Below are 18,309 nucleotides of genomic sequence, written 5' to 3'. Positions count from 1 at the left end.
AAGCTCTCTCAAAACAGAAAGAGAGGGAGGCTCTCTCAAAACAGAGAGAGAGGGTAGAGGGAGAGAAACCAGAAGTTCGATTGTCACTGAACTTATCGAATTAATCTTTCATTTATGTATTTTTTAATTATCAAAATCCAATCCAAATCACCATGTAATTTTTTTGTGCATTTATTAAAAAAAGAATCCATTTTCAAAAAAAAAAAAAAGAATTCATCCGGTTTTTTTAACATTAATGATTAAATACGTAATAAATATAGTATTGGAAATGTCGAAGTTTCCTCATATTTGCTTTCCTTTTCCAATTAGTTTTAGCCCAGCAAGGTCCGCCGCAGGTCATAAAACCTTGGTCAAGTGGGGTTGTTACGATGAAAGGCCATATTTGGTTAAGAAAGTTGAGGGAAACTTCCTCTTTATTTCTCCTTAATTTGTTAAAGACCTAACAACCTTCCGTCATCTCAAACCAAATACATTGTAGGGGTGAAGTTAGACTCTAAGCCCATCCTTTCTTTTATTCTTATTCTAACTCTAGAAACGCAAAATAATTTGACTAAACAAAGTCTTGGCTTGACCTTGGCCCGTCTAATTTGTGAAACTATTTACACCTTGTAGTCTGTCTCTTGATATTGATGAAAGGGGTTCGTCAATATCGATCAGTATTAAGTGGGTTCATAGATTTCTTTTCCCCCTAAGTGGGTTGAAGTTGTTCAAAGAGAAATCTGACGATCAGTATTAATTGAAAATTTTATTGGGTTTTGAGTGTCAAGCGGCATCACATGAAGATCCTTAAAATAGTTCATCCCATTTACCAGTTTTGTTATATTCCAAGGTGTTTGAATCTTATAGAACAACATTATATTAATTCTTAAACCTAATATCAATCATCATTGTATATAGAAATAAGGCTCAGTATAAATACATATATGTACAATATAAAACCATAAATATATATAAAATAATACAACATATAAGGTTTTGTGCTCTACATATTTATATTTATACTCTTTCCAAATAGAGTCTAAGAAAAAAAAATCAACTGATGCTTGACATAGAGATCGAAGAGATGAAAAGGCATTTTGTTAGAGTGGTTTGTGATTCTTAAATCAGTAATTCTACTTTTTGAATATAAGGTATGTTTTGAGACACAATCATTGTTAATTTATATGATTTTTTTGAACTACGTGCAAATTGTCTATACAACATAATCTTTTAGGTTGAATAGTTGAAAAGGGGTGATTGAAAAAAGGTGTGCGTTCAAACCATACCACCCACGATACAATTGGAATTTTCCTGCTCACAACTCTTTAACCACACTCTACCGGCCTTGAATTGCAGCTACACATCCCCATCTTATATCGTAAGATGTGAGACTGCAGTGTAGTCCGGGTAGGTAGAAAAAGTGATAGAGTAGCGAATTTGGTCTAGTATTTGAAATGATCTGATTGAAATAATCATGCAAAATGCAAATGATAATTATATCTCAGAAGCCAGAACATACCTCATGATCAAGGATCAAAATACCAATACACACTGATATAAAAAATTGGGTGTTAATATGTATCAATACAATTCTAAAACCAGAAACCACTCCAAATTCCAAAAGAATGTCTTTTTCACCTGTTGTGTATTTAGAATCGGTTTAAAAACAAAGCATTACTAGATAATGTAAACCATAGTTTTCGAATTGCCGTAGTTGATTCGAATAGTCAGACTGTTCGGCCTGGGAATCGTCCAGGCAATCGGTCCTATTTTACCCCAAATCTGGTCCCTAGCAAAAAAAACCGTTGAATTAGTCAACAATCCATTGACCTGGAAGGTTGAATCGTCAACCCGTTGATCTGTTTAATGGTTTTGACCATTTTTTATTTTTTAATTTTTTTTGTCAGAACGGGCCATCCATTTGAACTAGACGGTCAAACCATCAACTCGGAAACCGGTGGCCAGAACGGTTCTATTTCTAGGTTGTTTTTAAAACCATGCCAAAAATAGTTACTTCCCGATGCTTATTTTTATGAAACAATTTATGTAGACGTATGCTCTTTAGGAGGTTTTGCACCCTACATATTGGTATTTGTACTCCTTACTTGAGATCTAGAGCTAGAACCATTACATTGGGCATTCTTTTTTTTTTTTTTTTTGGTATTTGGTGCTATGCCCCATTAATAACTTCCCCCTGACCCTTTTTTCCCAAAGTATTGGTTGTAGGATTTGATTCTGCATGTACACCGGAACAAACCAACTTAAACACTTGGTTGGTTACATTGGGCATTCTTTCCTTTGAAGATTCTATCAACTTTATATCTATACTACTTTAAAAAGTATGAATGGTCTTAAGAATACTTCTGGAATTTTCTAAGAACAAAATTTACCCCTCTATATTTAAATTTATTGATAAAAAATGAGGGCAAATAAGATAATCGGTTCTTGGTATTAAATGAGTTGAAAAGATATACTTTAAAGATATTCAATACATTCAATTATCTCTCATTAAATCCAACATTAAAGTGATTAACTTGCATTCATATTCATTGAATCATATATTTAAGTCATTTTTGTTTCTTCTCATCATTAAGTTCTATTAATTAAATCCATACTTAATAAATTTATAATTTCAATAATATAAAAGCTTATACTTTTAAAACCTACCTAGCAAAGATAGTGTTTTAATTTAGGTGGTGGTATGAAATTATATTATTTTTGGGTCAAATGGGTTAATATATGTTGCCACAATTAAATAATAGAATTAAAAAAATAGATAAAATGAAAAAAATAGAAATTAAAAAAATGAGAATATTTTTAACATATATATAATATATTAAACAATAATAAGTATGATAAATAAGAAATGTTTTTATTAATGATGGATATGGAATGTAAAATTTAAAACCAATTGGAAATAAAGATATTTTCATATTCTCTCACATTAAATTCTATATTTAAGGTATATTTTTTCATCATTAAATTCTTGTAATTAAATCCATAATATTAATTTTAATAGTATAAAAATAAATATTTTGAAAAGTAATTTGAAAACAAAACCATTTTCTTCCCTCCCGATGGTGGGTAAGCAATTCAACCATTTGGGGTCAAATGGATTAATAAAGAATACCATAATTAAATAATAAGAAAACTAAAATATAACTATGAAATGTAAGAAGTATTTTTATTACTGATGAAAATGGAATGTCAAATTCAAAATCTACCTAGCAATGAAATGATGTCATAGTCAAATAATAAATTTTTTAATAATAAAAAATACAAAGAATCACAAAAAAAAAGATAAGATAAGAGAAAATTTTGGGCACAAATCTAATGTTATATATTTATAAAAAATAAAATATTGGGTATATCTAACATATTGCGTTCATTTTAGTTTTATACATAAGAAATAATTTTATCAATTATAGAAATGTAATACAAAATTTAATGTCAACCTAGAAATCAAACAATTTTCATTTTTAAATGGTGGGTACATAAGTGGTTTGAGTCAAATGATACCATAGACAAACAAAAAATAAGTGTGATAAATAAAAAATATTTTATATAATATAAATGAAATATATAATTTAAAGGAAAAATTATAGTCAAAGTCGGTTGTACATCTAAAATTAGGTTGTAGATTGGTCCAAAAACCAACAAAACTGACAACCAGCTCTACGTTTCAAATTATAAAAAACCATGCCATGTCACCGGAGGCTTATGTGGTTGTTGCTAACATGGGGCTCTTAGTCCATGTTGGACACAACAAAAAACGTATACCGAAAATAGGTTTTCAGTTTCTCTTCCACTCCCTCTGTCTCTCGATGTCCCTCTGTCTCACTCTCATAGTCATCTCTCGATCTCCTTCTCCCTCTGTCTCTTCCACTTTCTCATCTTCAACTTGTAGCCAAATCAAAACCTCCCCCCCCCCCTCTCTCTCTATTGTTCTCCCTCAATCTTTCTCATTCTTCTCCCTCACTCTCTCTCTTGGTCAATATCTCCTTCTCCCTCAATCTCTATTGTTCTCCAGTTGGTATAAAATTCATAGCCAAGAGCTTCTTGTGATTTTTTATCAAATTGGAGTAATAATTTTTGAACCCTCATGTTCTTTTATACGATATGATTAATTCCATATAAGTGTGTAAGAAAATAAAAAAAAATGAGAAAGGGAACGAGAGAGAAACTAAGGGAGAATGAGAGATCAACCGAGAAAGAGAATGAGAGAGATTGAGGGTGGCCGATAGGTAGAGAGAGAATTAGAGAAATTGATATAGAGAGCATAAATACAGAAATCAAAAGACATTTTTATTTATTTTCAAATCACATAGTCGTTGAGCAGGTAAAGATGACTATGAATGAGAGAGTGTAAGGGGGGGGGGGGGGGGGGTGAGAGAGAGAGAGAGACTAAAAACCCTTTTTTTTTTTATTTTTCAATCACCCAACATTAAAGGGAAATTTCAATATAAGCTTTTTGTTGTGTCCAACATGGATTAAGAGTCCCATGTTGGCAACAACCACATAAGCCTCCACTGATATGGTGAGGGTTTTTATAATTTGGCCAACTTGCAACCTAATTTTAAATGTACAACCAGCTCTGACTATAATTTTTCCTAATTTAAAACTAATCCAAAAGCAAAGCTATTTTCTAATCTAGATGGTGGGTTAGTGATCCAACTTTTCAAAAAAAACTATAGTGTCATAATTGAATAATAAATATTTGAATTTAATTTTAATCATATTGTTACTTTTGTTAATTTTCAATTTCTATCTTAACTATGATATATCTAAAATTCAAATAGTTAATATGAAGAAAAATTTCTCACGTACAACGCATGTGCTTAATTACTAGTATTTTAAAAAGTCCCAAATGATTATTCTATCAACCTAAAGGAGGTATTAAATCAATTCCATTAGATGTGTGGACAATAGCACAATTGATCAATTGTGAAAAGTTAGAAATAATTTTTAGCAAGAACATCCACTTTAGGCACCAATGTACGATTAAGTTCCAATTGAAAATGATACCTTGAACGCCAAAATGGCTCACCGGAAAGCCTCAACTCTATTTATGGCAGGTAGGGAAATTTTACTTCAATCTATCCTGCAATCTGCCCCTATGCATTGTATGAGCCTGTGGGGATATCCCAGTTTCCTCGAAAGACTTTAGCGAGTGTAGAAAGGATTCAAAGGGATTTCTGGTGGGCCACTAAAGCTAGCTAGGGAAGGATCATATGGTGTTCTTGGGATGGGTTGTGTACCCCTAAACCACAAGGTGGGCTTGGGCTTAGGTTAATGAAAATAGGCAACAAGATTCTCTTGAAGAGGTTTCTTATCAAAAATCATAAATGGTGGGTAAAAATTTGGCGAGACCAGATCTGCTCCTCACATAGGGTGCCTTTCTTGCGCCTCACATGCACATCGTACCATGTATTGAAAACATTTCCCGTAGTTATAAATTATTATCAACGGGAGATGTTCTCAACGCACGGTGGATGTGCATGCGAGGCACCCCGTGTGAGGAGCAGATCCCGCTCTAAATTTGGCAAGCTAAATACCTGAAAATATGGGTATCTTTTTCCCTTTAGAATGAAAAGTACGATTTCCTAGCCTATTTTTGAAAATCTATGGAGTCCATCCCTAGGAATCTTTTTGAGGAGGTGGGGTTCTTAGTTTCTCCTGCCACGAGGTTTAATTTCCTCGTGCCCTTGGATTAGGGACAAAGATGGGTTTATAGGATTTTCCCAACCCTTGGTTAGGGAGATTCGATCCCTAAAATATCCGACCTGATGAGAGAGGATGGCTCATGGATCAGACCCCTTCTCCTCAACCTGTTCAAGATAGTAATTAGAATTTGTGAAACTCCCAATTGCCCAGTGGACCCTGATCCCCAGTGGGTCTGGACTAAGAGAAAAATGGGCATTTCTCTACCAAACAATCTTATCGGCTTGAGTGCAATAACTCTGGGAGGCCCTTTGAGCGTCCCACTATAGACTTGCTATAAATGGGTGCGGAAGTCAATGATTCTTAGGGCGCTTCAAGTTGGTTCTTTGGCGAGGTGTAGCTAATCTGTTTCTTGTTAAGGCTTAATTTGGAAGGAGTACAAATTCAAATATGTAGAGTGCAAAACTTTATATTTTGTTTTATTTTTTTTATGTATTTGTATTGTACATATTTGTATTTGTGCTCTTTTTAAATTGAGCCTGATTGTCCATTTGGTTGCCGCAACGAGGATGTGAAATGAAGAATATTCTCTTTAGATTCTTCTTTTTTCGCGTTAGATTTGGGAGAAACACAGACGTGATGAGAAATGGGTTCACAAAAATAGGGATGTGGGGTCTCACCTAATAGGTGCAACCCCACTGAAACAATGAGAACCAAGTGGGAATATTTTATCGAAGGCGCCAGTTCCTCACCTTCTCAACCAAGTTTTAGACACCCCAACGGTCACAACTCCATTGTCTCCATCATCATTTCCAGCAAAGATAAGCCATCTGAACACTTTTTTCTTCTCCTTTCACTTCTCTTTACGCCATTTTTTTTGTATTTTTTTCTTGTTTTGGACTCATTTTTGTTCTTCCCCATTCAAGATTCACACCTTCAATGGTCACAACTACGACCATCACCTTCTTCATCACTGGCGAAGGTAATACCATTTTATGCTGTCATTTTTTCCATCAGACGAATTTAGCGATGTAGATCTAATATGTTTGTGTTTTTCAGATCTCGTCGTAGTAGATGCAGATAAGAGAAAAATAGAAGGCATGGCCACTGGAGGCGGCACTCATCGTTTATTATTCTTCTTCTCTCTTCTTTTCCTCTCCTTCGCCATTATTGCCCAATTGTCTAATGACTGTGTATATAGTGTACGTTAGAACAGGATAGATCATGTTTTTCAGATCTGCAACCCCTTGTGCTAGATCTACTAAATTACATTGGTGTTTTTCGTTATTTAGACTCTTCAAAGCACTATCAGGTATTCCTTCCATCTTGCTTCTTATTTTTTAGATCTGATAAATCCCTATGCAAATTTATTGATCCCATTTGTTGAATTGGTTTTCAACAAATCTGTAATTTGTAATTAAACAGAAAAGTATAAATTTTTGTAATTTTTAATTTGTACTTTCTGTAATTTTTCTTTCAACCAAACACTGGGAAGCATATCTGATAGGATAACTGATCTCAGCAACCCAACATAGGGTGACAGGAAATGAGAAAAAAAATTTTATCTTCTCATCACATCCTTTCTTAGCAACCAAACGACCATAAGGAAAAACTGAGATTAAGTGGAGAGAAAAGAATTTGTGTCTTGCGTCAATCTCAGATAGAGTCGAGGAACCATCTCTCCGGTTACTATCCTTTAAGGCTATGTTTGGTTTGAAGGAAAAGGTATGGAAATGAAGGGAAAGGTAGGGAAAACTATACAAGTTTTGTAAAGGTTTCCTTACATTTCCCTACTTTTTCCTTCAAACCAAACACAGCCTAAGTGAAGCTATTTGGTTCGGGATCACCTTGGTCTCTTAACTTGCAGAACCTCCCAAGTGTTCCTTTTCAGATTGGATTTTCTAGCTAATTAGTTCCTTAACAAGCAACCAAACTCTCTGAAATTATCTTTTGGATAGCTATAACCATTTTCTTCATTCGATTTGTGAGGAATGAGTTAATTTTTAGTGATAAAGGATAGGTGTGCTATAGATCTTAAATAAAGTTGGTACAGCTTATCACAATTTGCTAATGCCTGGAGTGATATTAAAGCCCTAAACATTGACAATTCTGGGTTGGGGATATATACATATATTCCCTTGGATACTCAATCTATTATTTTATGTGATGGAGGATTAGCTAGGTCATCCATAGGCAAATTTGGCTTTGTTTGCACTGATAAATTTGGTTCATATGTAGGCTCAACTGGAGAGTCATTTAAAGCTCAAGGTATTGTGGAAGAAGCGGAGCTTATGGTGGCTATTCTTAAGGCTTAGTTTGGAATGAGTACAAATGCAAATATGTACAGTATAAATACATACAAAATATAAGGTTTTGCACTCTACATATTTGCATTTTTACTCTTACCAAACTAAGTCTAAGGTTCTAACAAAGGCAGTCTCAAAAGATTGGTCGAGCATGATGTGTTATTTGGAGTTTAAGACTCCCTTTCGGTGGTTAATAGCTTAAACTCTACATCTGAAATGATACCTTGGCAGGCTTACTACCTCCCTTTTGAAATCCAAGTTGTGAAAGTTAAATTTCAAGGTTTGCAGTTTATTTATATTAATAGACTTCTGAATGACCCTGCGCGTAGTTTGGCACAGTTTGCTAAACGAACTCAGGATGTATATTTTTGGTTTGATCACCAGCCTACTTGGCTAGTGGATGTTGTTGTGGAATGTGGAAATTCTAGGTGATGATAATGATAAGAATAATGTAATCAAATTTTTTTTATAAAATTTATGTATTTTTTATTAATTTTTTATATCATTTGTTTTGTAAATTGTAAAAATATGATTACTTAAACACCTCATATTGGGTTGTAAAGTTTTGGGTATCATTGATAGGCTTACTTATTTGGCTGGACTATTCTTTTTGTAATGTTTAATCTTCTTAGTGTATATTTTTTTTGTTCATTTATCAAAAAAGAATGTAAGATTTAAAGAGAGGGAATTGAATGGGGTGAAAATTGTAGTTCAAATAACATTTCAAACCTCACAATTAAATAGGATTAAATTAAAATATGAGTATTTTAGTCCCAAGAAAGTTTCATAATTTTATTCATGTTTTTAATTGTAATGTAAATATGGAGTTATAGATGTGTTCAATTTTTTCTATAATTTCTATGTGTGTAAAAATAATACAGTTATGTACACTTATTTTTTGTTTAATATGATAAATATATGATATTATACATGTGCCTAAATGGTTTTTGTAAAATTTATGTATTTTTGTGTTTTTTATATTTTATTAATTATTATTATTTAATTATGACATTAAAGGTTGATAGATTTGACGCAAAAGTTGAACTATTGATCTTCGCTAAACAAGAAAATAATTTCATATTTTGTTAGTTTTAGATTATAAATTTCATTTTCATCATCAATAAAAATAATTCTTGTTTATTACACTTGTTTTTTAATTTGATTAATAAAAAATATCATAAATGTGTCTATTGTTTTCTTCTTTTTTTGTAAATTTCTATATTTATTTCTCTTTAAAAATTTTATTATCTAAATATGATGACTTCATAGGTTAGCCAATTTGTTTCAGATATTTGAATTGCTTAGTCATCACTTGGATGAATAATGGTTTTGTTTTTGAGTGATTTTGAAAATATATGGGTTTATATTGTTAAAAGTATTAGACATAAATCTAATTAGTAGAATTTATTAGTGAAAAATAACTTAAATATGAGATTTAATAAATGACAAATTTCTTAAACTATCCTTATGATTTAGTTAATTGATTAACTCTACCCCTATTGTTTACATATTATCTTAAAGTACCCCTATTGTTTTTGACAATTGACATCATCATTAAGTGCTAATGGAAAAAAATAAAATGTCTAATTTGCTCTCCACTATTCCTCAAATTTTTAAAATAAAACCCAACTAATGAAAATTTTCAAATTGATTTGCTACTCCATCTCCGTCTTCATCTCTATCTCCATTTTCTGTCTCCATCTATGTTTTTATCTTCATCTCCGTCTCTATTTGTGTCCTTCTTGTCGTATCCCTCACCTAAGTCGAAACAACATACATTTGCGAGGTTAGACACGAAAGCCCTCCATCCTCTCTCTCTCTCTCAAGTCCGAACTGTTCATTCTAACATCTTTTTCTGCTCTTTTTTTTTTTTTACTTTGATTTACTTGAAGATGTTAAGAGATGGCTGTAGCATCTGCTACAAAATCGGTAAAGGAGGAGATTGATAGGTATGCCAAGACGGGGTCAAAATCTTACAGGACGTCGAAGAATGTGGTGCCACTCAAGAGGTATTTAACGAACCAGGATTTCTTTCTCTCTCTTCTCCGTCTACCTCCTCTTCCTCCGCCGTCTCTGTTCAATCTCCTCCTCTCGCCCATGTATCAGCAATCTCCGAAAACAAAAATACAAAACAAGAAAAAACAACATTGAAGTGGAAAAATAAAGGTTTTTAACGACCCAAATCCAAACAATTGATCCATTATAAGAATCAGCAAGCGCTTAGACTTATTTCCATCCATCAGCAGCGACAATGCTATTACTACCGCATCGGTTGTGAAGGAAGTTTTTTTGTTTTGGGGGGGTAAATTTCTTAAACTACGTGATTTAGCTAATTGATTAATTCTATTCTTATTGTTTGAAAATTGACTAAGTGTATCTTTAATCGTTAAATATGAACGGAAAAAATAAAATACCCGTTATACCCCTATGCAAAATTACATTTTTATCCTTATTTTTAACTTTACTCTCTCTCAGACAGGTTGCCATCTCTTTCGTCACCAACGGCGGGATCGCTCTGCACGAACCGATTAAAACCTTGTTGTCTTCGATTAACGAGAGGCTAAGTAGAGCACATGCGGCATTCTGCTTCGACACCTTTGTACCGGTTTTCAAAATGTAGACGAGAGGCTTTATGGCTCCGGCATTCATGATGGGGGACTTGTTCCCATCGTGGAGAGAGATGTTTAACAAAGCAATTATTGCGTGCTCTTGTGTCCAGGGATCGATACAACAAAGGAGAGGTATCAATGCTAGGATGGCGCCAGATTCACCGATCAGTGCTCAATTTTCGGATCTATTCTTTGCCAAGAGGCGCAATTTCGCTGGCTGAGCGTTTTACGACAACTGACGGCGATTGAAGACCATCCATGCAGATCTTCACCGCTGGTTCAAGATTTTTCGAAGAAATGTTCTCGAAGATCTCTGATGAGAGATTCTCCCGCTGCAGAAATCCTAACCATGGCTCAGGCTCCAGATCCGAGGATTCGCATTTGTGTTGATCTTTAGACGATGGAAGAGAAGCCAACCTTTGCGGCTCCCCTGAAATGTCGCTACTTCAGGCCGAGAGGGATTAAGTTAAAAACAGGGATAAAAATGTAATTTTGCATAGGGTATAATGAGCATTTTACCTTTTCTGTCCATATTTAACGGTTAAGATTACACTTAGTCAATTTTCAAATAGTAAAGATAGAATTAGTCAATTAACTAAACCATAAAGGTAGTTTAATAAATTTACCCCTTTTTTATAAATTAAAATGCCATTTTCTCTTCTCACGCCTTGATTGGATCTCCATGTACACTTTCGTATAGTTTTTGCTTCATGGTAGTAGTGATAAACTGGTAGTGATGGCTCATCCGCCATGGCGAACCATTGATCCATCCTCACACATATGGTTGTTGAAGCTGGAGAGGCACAGAAGAGATCTATTCCTTTCATCTCTATAAGTGTTCACTTATAACCATGGTTCAAAGTATCAATACGCCTATTGGCAGAGGCGTATGGGTACTTAGATAAACACGGAATTAACTTTTTTTTAGTTTTTTTTTTTAATTTTGGTTTTTAAGGAGTTAAAAAAGGGTTTTTTTTTTTTTACTATGGACAGGCCCATTGCAGAATTCTGCTTTCCTCTGCAGATCTACAACATTTCAAAAGGTCAATTACCCCCACCCTATACACCAATGCTCGCCCGTGAATTGGGATCAATTCCGAGCTAGCACCTACCCCAACTGTACTTTGTGCCTATGAATTCTGACCTTGGGCTGAACCGTCATTCTCCCTTTTTTTGTTAAAAAAGGTTGGTGTCCTAAAACACCTGTTTATAGGAGTTTTGGGACCCAAAAGATATGATACAGGGCGTATAATATCGATTTTTTGAACCTTGCTGATAACACAAAGCATGGAACTAATGGTTCAATGAATATGCATCCAAACCGGTACCTAGAAAAGGTTCAGATGTTGAAAACACCCTAGCTCCAAAAAAGGTTACGATAAATCAATACTGGTAACAAAAAGGGTATTATTGTTATTTTCTCAAAATATAACGATTAGGTGGTGTGGCATGTGAGTGGATTGTGACGGAATCCTAACAGCAGGGGAGTAATTAGTCAATTGTCAGAAAACTTGGGGGTACTTTAAGATAAAATAGAAATAGTAAGGGTAGATTTAGTCAATTAGCTAAACCATAAGGGATTAAATGAGGTGAAAAGCATTCATTAAAATTATATTCTCAACAGTTCAACCTTAATAGTTGAGATGGAATAAATAACAAATATGGCATTTTAGTAAAGAGAAGTTCCACACCCTATTTCTTACTTTTTATAGTACTAATAAACATATACGTGCATTTGCATGTGACAATATCTCTAAGACAAAGCTATTTACAATTCATGGACAATTTTTGAACAGTTATAAGTGCGCAATTTCTTAACTGTTATAAGTGGGCAGTTTTTAGAGTGAGAGTAAAGGATATATATGCCCTCTTTATGTTGCTTAGATAGGGGATAGAAAATGTCCAATGAAAATTCAAAAAACAGGGACATTTGCTCTTTTATAGGTAATATATATATTATATCAAAATAAGAATACTATTCTTTTCAATTTTGTATATTTTATTATTTTATTGTAACGTTATGGATTAACCCAGTTGCCTCATATGAAAGAAATGTTGAACTATTAACCCAATTAATAGATCATATGTTAGATATTGTTCCACTTTTTTTTCTCATTTTTGTGTGTTTTTATAATTTTTTTGTGCTTTTCTATAATTTTTATTTTTTATCTATTTATTATATTTTTGTTACTTAATTTTGACTTTATGGGTTAACCCATTTATCCATTAATTGGATTTAAAAAAACTAGTTTTCTTTGGATTGGTTTTAGACAAGACTTCTCTGACTTTTATGTTAGACAAGTGTTGGACAAGACTTCCCTTCTTTTCCCACTTTTGCACACCTTTTCACACGAAAATATTGTGATCCTAATTCCCCAAAAAATGAAAGCTACAACCCAATTTTTTTTTCTCCTTTGCAGCTCATAGCATATCACATACCAAATGTGAGAAGGAAAAAATATTTGAGAATATTCTTTTTTCCTTCCTCACAAACTGAATGCAACAGAAAGCATCAAAAGTGAAAGAGTGCTCTTGGATTGCGTTAGGAATCAACAATGTCCACTAACCACTTCTCTCCACTTTGGGACTTCCCCTGACTTTTACATACCTCCAAGGACACCCCCACCTTTAGATATATTCCTTCAAATGGGAAAGAAAAGCTGGCAAAATTACTACTGTAGTCAAGGGGTTAATAGGACGGTGCAAAGAAAGGAGTATATATGATGACTACAGTAGTAATTTTGCCTGCTTTTTGCTTTCCAACCAACCTTGAGGTCACACAAATATATTTTAATATACTCAAAATCAAGGTTTTTAAAATTGAATTGGACAATGAACCGGTCAGGGGTCAAAATGATCTGATTGTTCGAACTGAATGGATGGTCCGTTTTGACAAAAAAAATAAAAAATAAAAAATGGTCAAAATCGTTGAACGATTCGAACAGTATAACTACCCGAGTCAACGGTTTACTGACCAAATCAACGTTTTTTTGACAAAAATCCAGTTTTGAGGAAAAACAGAACCAGTCACCAGACTGGTTTTTGGTTTTTCCAGACCGACCACTTATGACTAATGGAATTTTGGAATACAAATGGACCACCAAATGTGCTTTCATTGCTTTCTTATTCTTTTAATACACGAGTATGATTTTAAATAAATTGATATGAATGGACAAGTGATATCAATTGTAGACTAGTAGTACTTCTTTCTTTAGGAGGGCTTTTAGTTTTGATTGAGCTATTTTCACTAAGCCCCTTTGGAGCACTCAAAGGATTTTCCTCTGATTGATCAAATATGCGCTGAGATCTACTATCCATACCTATGCACAAGACATTGCCGTTGCACATCAGGAATGTCTACCCATAAATGACAATATTCAAGGACTAGAGATATTCTTAATGCATGGTTTCAAATTGCAATTTTTTGTGGGTAAGCGTGGATAGCATTCTTGTGGTAGCAGATCCTGCGTCAATCAGTGTTTTAAAAACCAATCCATAACTATTGGGAGATCTATCTTTGTATAGGAATGTAAATATCCCAGCATGTATTTTTGGGAAGTGAATATCTTTACCCTCATCCTCTAGGATGTAATTAGTAGTTTCCTGCAGCTGTAATTAGTAGTTTCTCTAGGATGTAATTAGTAGTTTCATGCAGCGGTAATTAGTAGTTTCCTACAGCTAAGTTTTCTATATTTGGGCGTGAGATTTGTATATATATATTGTACCTTGCATAATGAAAAGACAGAGAGTTTTTCCACAGGTTTTATCATGGTATCAGAGCTACTATGGCTCATCGACCAGTAAAACATAAAGCACATCGACAGACTTTCCACCATGTCTGGTGGAGATGATGACAGCAGAAAAGGTGCAGGGAGTGGGAAGGACATGGCCATCTTCTCGCCATACTATTTGCACCCGTCTGACAATCCTGGAATGATTATCTCACCTGTACAATTGAAGGGTGAGAACTATGAGGAATGGACGAGATCTATGAGAAACGCCCTCAGAGCAAAGAGAAAGCTCAGATTTGTTGACGAAACGTTGGGTAAACCAACAGATGATTCGGCCGACATCGAAGATTGGTGGATGGTGAATTCAATGCTGGTCACGTGGATCTTTAATACTATCGAACCAACCTTGCGATCTACTATATCGTATACGGAGAACGTACAAGACTTGTGGAAGGATCTGCGACAGAGATTCTCTATCGGGAATGGACCTCGAGTCCATCAATTGAAGGCTGGTTTAGCTGCTTGTAAACAACAAGGACAAGCAGTGATGGCTTACTACGGTAAGCTGAAGGTGATGTGGGACAAATTGGTAGATTATGAGCCAATACCCACATGTCGTTGTGGTGGTTGCAAGTGCAATATTGCAGCGGTACTTGAAAAGAAGCGCAAAGAAGGGAAGGTACATCAGTTCTTGATGGGTCTTGATGATGCAAAGTATGGAACCATGCGCTCGAATATTTTGAGCATGGAGCCGCTGCCGAGTTTGAATCGTGATTATGCAATTATCATTCAAGAGGAAAGACATCAAAATATAGCCAGGAGCAAAGAAGAACGAAGTGATGCCGTGGGATTTGCGGTACATATGGGTGCTGGTGCGAGAGCAGCTGCTGCGCGTACGAAGGACAAAAGTGTAAGTTGTACACATTGTGGGAAATCTGGACATGAGGCAAAGGAATGCTTTCAGGTCATAGGGTATCCAGAATGGTGGGGAGATAAACCACGTTCGATCGGAAAAGGAGCAGGTCGTGGGCGAGGCAGTTCAAGCATGGGTGCCGGCGGACGTGGACGAGGGAACAATGCAAGAGCAAACACTGCCCAAGCAGCAGCGAGTGAATCTGGAGGAAAGAAGGCTGGAGCCATGAATGGTTATGATCGTAGCGGAATTCCTGGGCTGAGTGGAGATCAATGGACAACACTCCTTAATATTCTAAATTCTCATAAATCTGGTGGAATAGAAAGACTCTCTGGTAAGAAAAAATCTACTGATTGGATAATTGATTCTTGGGCGTCGCACCATATGACCGGAGAAATTAATTTATTGACTGATGTTTGGAATATTACACCGTGTCTGGTGGGACTTCCCAATGGGAAGCAAACCACTGCAGTGAAAGAGGGGACTTTGCATTTTGGTGGAAATATTCACTTACATCATGTGCTTTTTGTACCAAGAATGAACTGCACTCTTATTTCTGTAGCAAAATTGTTGCAAGAGATAAATTGTATGGTCACTTTCACTGAAAAGCTATGTGTGAAACAGGACCAAACCTCGAGGATCCTGATTGGAGCGGGTGAGCAGTGTGATGGGGTCTATCATTTTAGAGGAGCAGCATCGGTTCAGGCGAATAGAGCAAGTGGAATAAATGAATGGGAGTTATGGCATCGCAGATTAGGACATCCATCTAAACAGATATTATCTTTTCTTCCTAAAGTAGATAAACTAAGTAGGAGAACTGAAGGAGATAAACCATGTGATGTTTGTTACAGGGCAAAACAAACTCGGGAAATTTTTCCTGAAAGTAGAAATAAAGCTAATGATTGTTTTTCTCTAATCCATTGTGATACATAGGGTGCTTATAAAGTGCCTGCCTCTTGTGGTGTCATGTACTTTCTAACCATTGTTGATGATTATTCACGTGCTGTGTGGGTTTACCTGTTACTTGAAAAAAGTGAAGTGGCACATATTATTAAGAATTTTTGTGCCATGGCAGAGCGTCAATTTGGCAAACAAGTCAGAGCTGTTAGCTTTGATAATGGAACAGAATTTAAATGCTTAAAATCATACTTTGAGAATCATGGCATTCTGCATCAAACTTCGTGTGTTGGGACACCTCAACAAAATAGTCGGGTGGAGAGAAAACACTGGCATATCTTGAATGTTGCGAGAGCATTGAGATTTCAAGCAAGCTTGCCCATCTGTTTTTTGGGGGAGTGTATTTTAACTGCCGGATACTTAATAAATAGGATACCTTCTTCTGTACTTGGTAGGAAGACTCTTTATGAGGTATTGTTTGGGACGCCACCTCAATATGAGCAAATGAAAGTATTTGGTTGTCTTTGTTATGCTCATTGGAGTCCTCGAGACAAGGATAAGTTTGGAGAGAGGAGTAGGAAATGTGTCTTTGTAGGTTATCTCTACGGAAAGAAAGGATGGCGCGTATATGACGTTGAAAGAGGTGAATATTTTGTCTCCCGTGATGTAGTTTTCCATGAAAGTATATTCCCATATGCCACTAATATAGAAGTGACTTTGGAAAACAACTCTGGCTCAGCCATTGCACTAGTTGATGCCGTCACTGATGATGATGATTTTGGAATAAGAAAAGGTGTTCTTCACAACCACAGAGGAAATGAAGATAGGGGGAGTGACAAAGATGTTATTTGTGTGAATGAAAGGGGGAGCCTCGAAAATGAAAAGAATGGTGGTGAAAAGGAGGAGGAACAAGGAGATGGAGGGCGTGTGCAGGACGTGGAAAATGATGGTGGTGAGGCGGAATTGGTGTGGATCCAACACCACAAACAACACCAAAGGACCAACTTGGCAAGGGACATCGACATCGCACGCCGTCTGTTTTATTAAGGCCTTATGTGACCTATATTGCTCGTTGTTTGGAAGACCCCATTCACACTCAAGCCAACTCTGAATCAAGGTCCTCAGGTACAACTCCCTATCCCATAGAAAATTATGTGACATGTGCTAACTTCTCTGCTAGACATCGAGCTTTCTTAGCTGCAATTACTGTAGGAACCGAGCCCACCAGTTTTTCTGAGGCGGTAAAAAGTAAGAAATGGAGGGAAGCTATAAGGAAGGAAATCCAAGCGCTGGATGATAATGGTACGTGGACATTGGAGACTCTACCTGCCGGGAAAAAGGCAATAGGGTGTAAATGGGTGTATAAGACCAAATATAATTCAGATGGGACGGTTGAACGACATAAGGCGCGCCTAGTTATTCTCGGGAATAGACAGGTTGAGGGGTTAGATTACAATGAGACTTTTGCTCCTGTGGCCAAAATGACGACTGTCCAAACATTCTTAGTCGTGGCAACCGCAAGGAACTGGGAGTTGCATCAGATGGATGTACATAATGCATTTTTGCATGGGGATTTGAATGAGGAGGTATACATGCAGTTGCCTCCAGGCTTTATAGCTACGGATCGAACAAAAGTGTGCAAATTGAAGAAATCTCTCTATGGATTACGTCAAGCTCCTAGATGTTGGTTCTCGAAGTTAAGAGCGGCCTTGATACAATTCGGGTTTGTTCAATCGTATCCTGACTACTCCTTGTTCACCTATTTCAAACACAATGTTTGTTTGCACGTGCTGATATATGTTGATAACTTGATTATTGGGGGAAATGACACTGTGGCCATTATGAAATTCAAGGAGTATCTCAATCGATGCTTTCATATGAAAGATCTGGCTTCACTCAAATATTTCCTAGGTATTGAAGTAGCTCGTGGACCTGAGGGTATATTTTTCTCAACGAAAGTATGCCCTGGACATTATCTCGGAATGTGGACTATTGGGAGCCAAACCAACATCCGTTCCCATTGAACAGAATCCTCATCTTGCGCTGGTAGAGGGCGCTCTAATGGAAAATCCGAAACAATATAGACGATTAGTGGGACGGTTAATATACTTAACCATCACACGACCTGAACTGTGTTATTGTGTTCATATCTTGGCTCAATTCATGCAGGGTCCATGACAAGAACATTGGGAGGCAGCTTTGCGAGTGGTGCG

Source organism: Nelumbo nucifera, chromosome 4 (genome assembly GCF_055504915.1).
Source record: "Nelumbo nucifera cultivar China Antique chromosome 4, China Antique-T2T, whole genome shotgun sequence".
NCBI classification, from domain to species: domain Eukaryota; kingdom Viridiplantae; phylum Streptophyta; class Magnoliopsida; order Proteales; family Nelumbonaceae; genus Nelumbo; species Nelumbo nucifera.
This window is presented reverse-complemented; position numbering follows the sequence as displayed.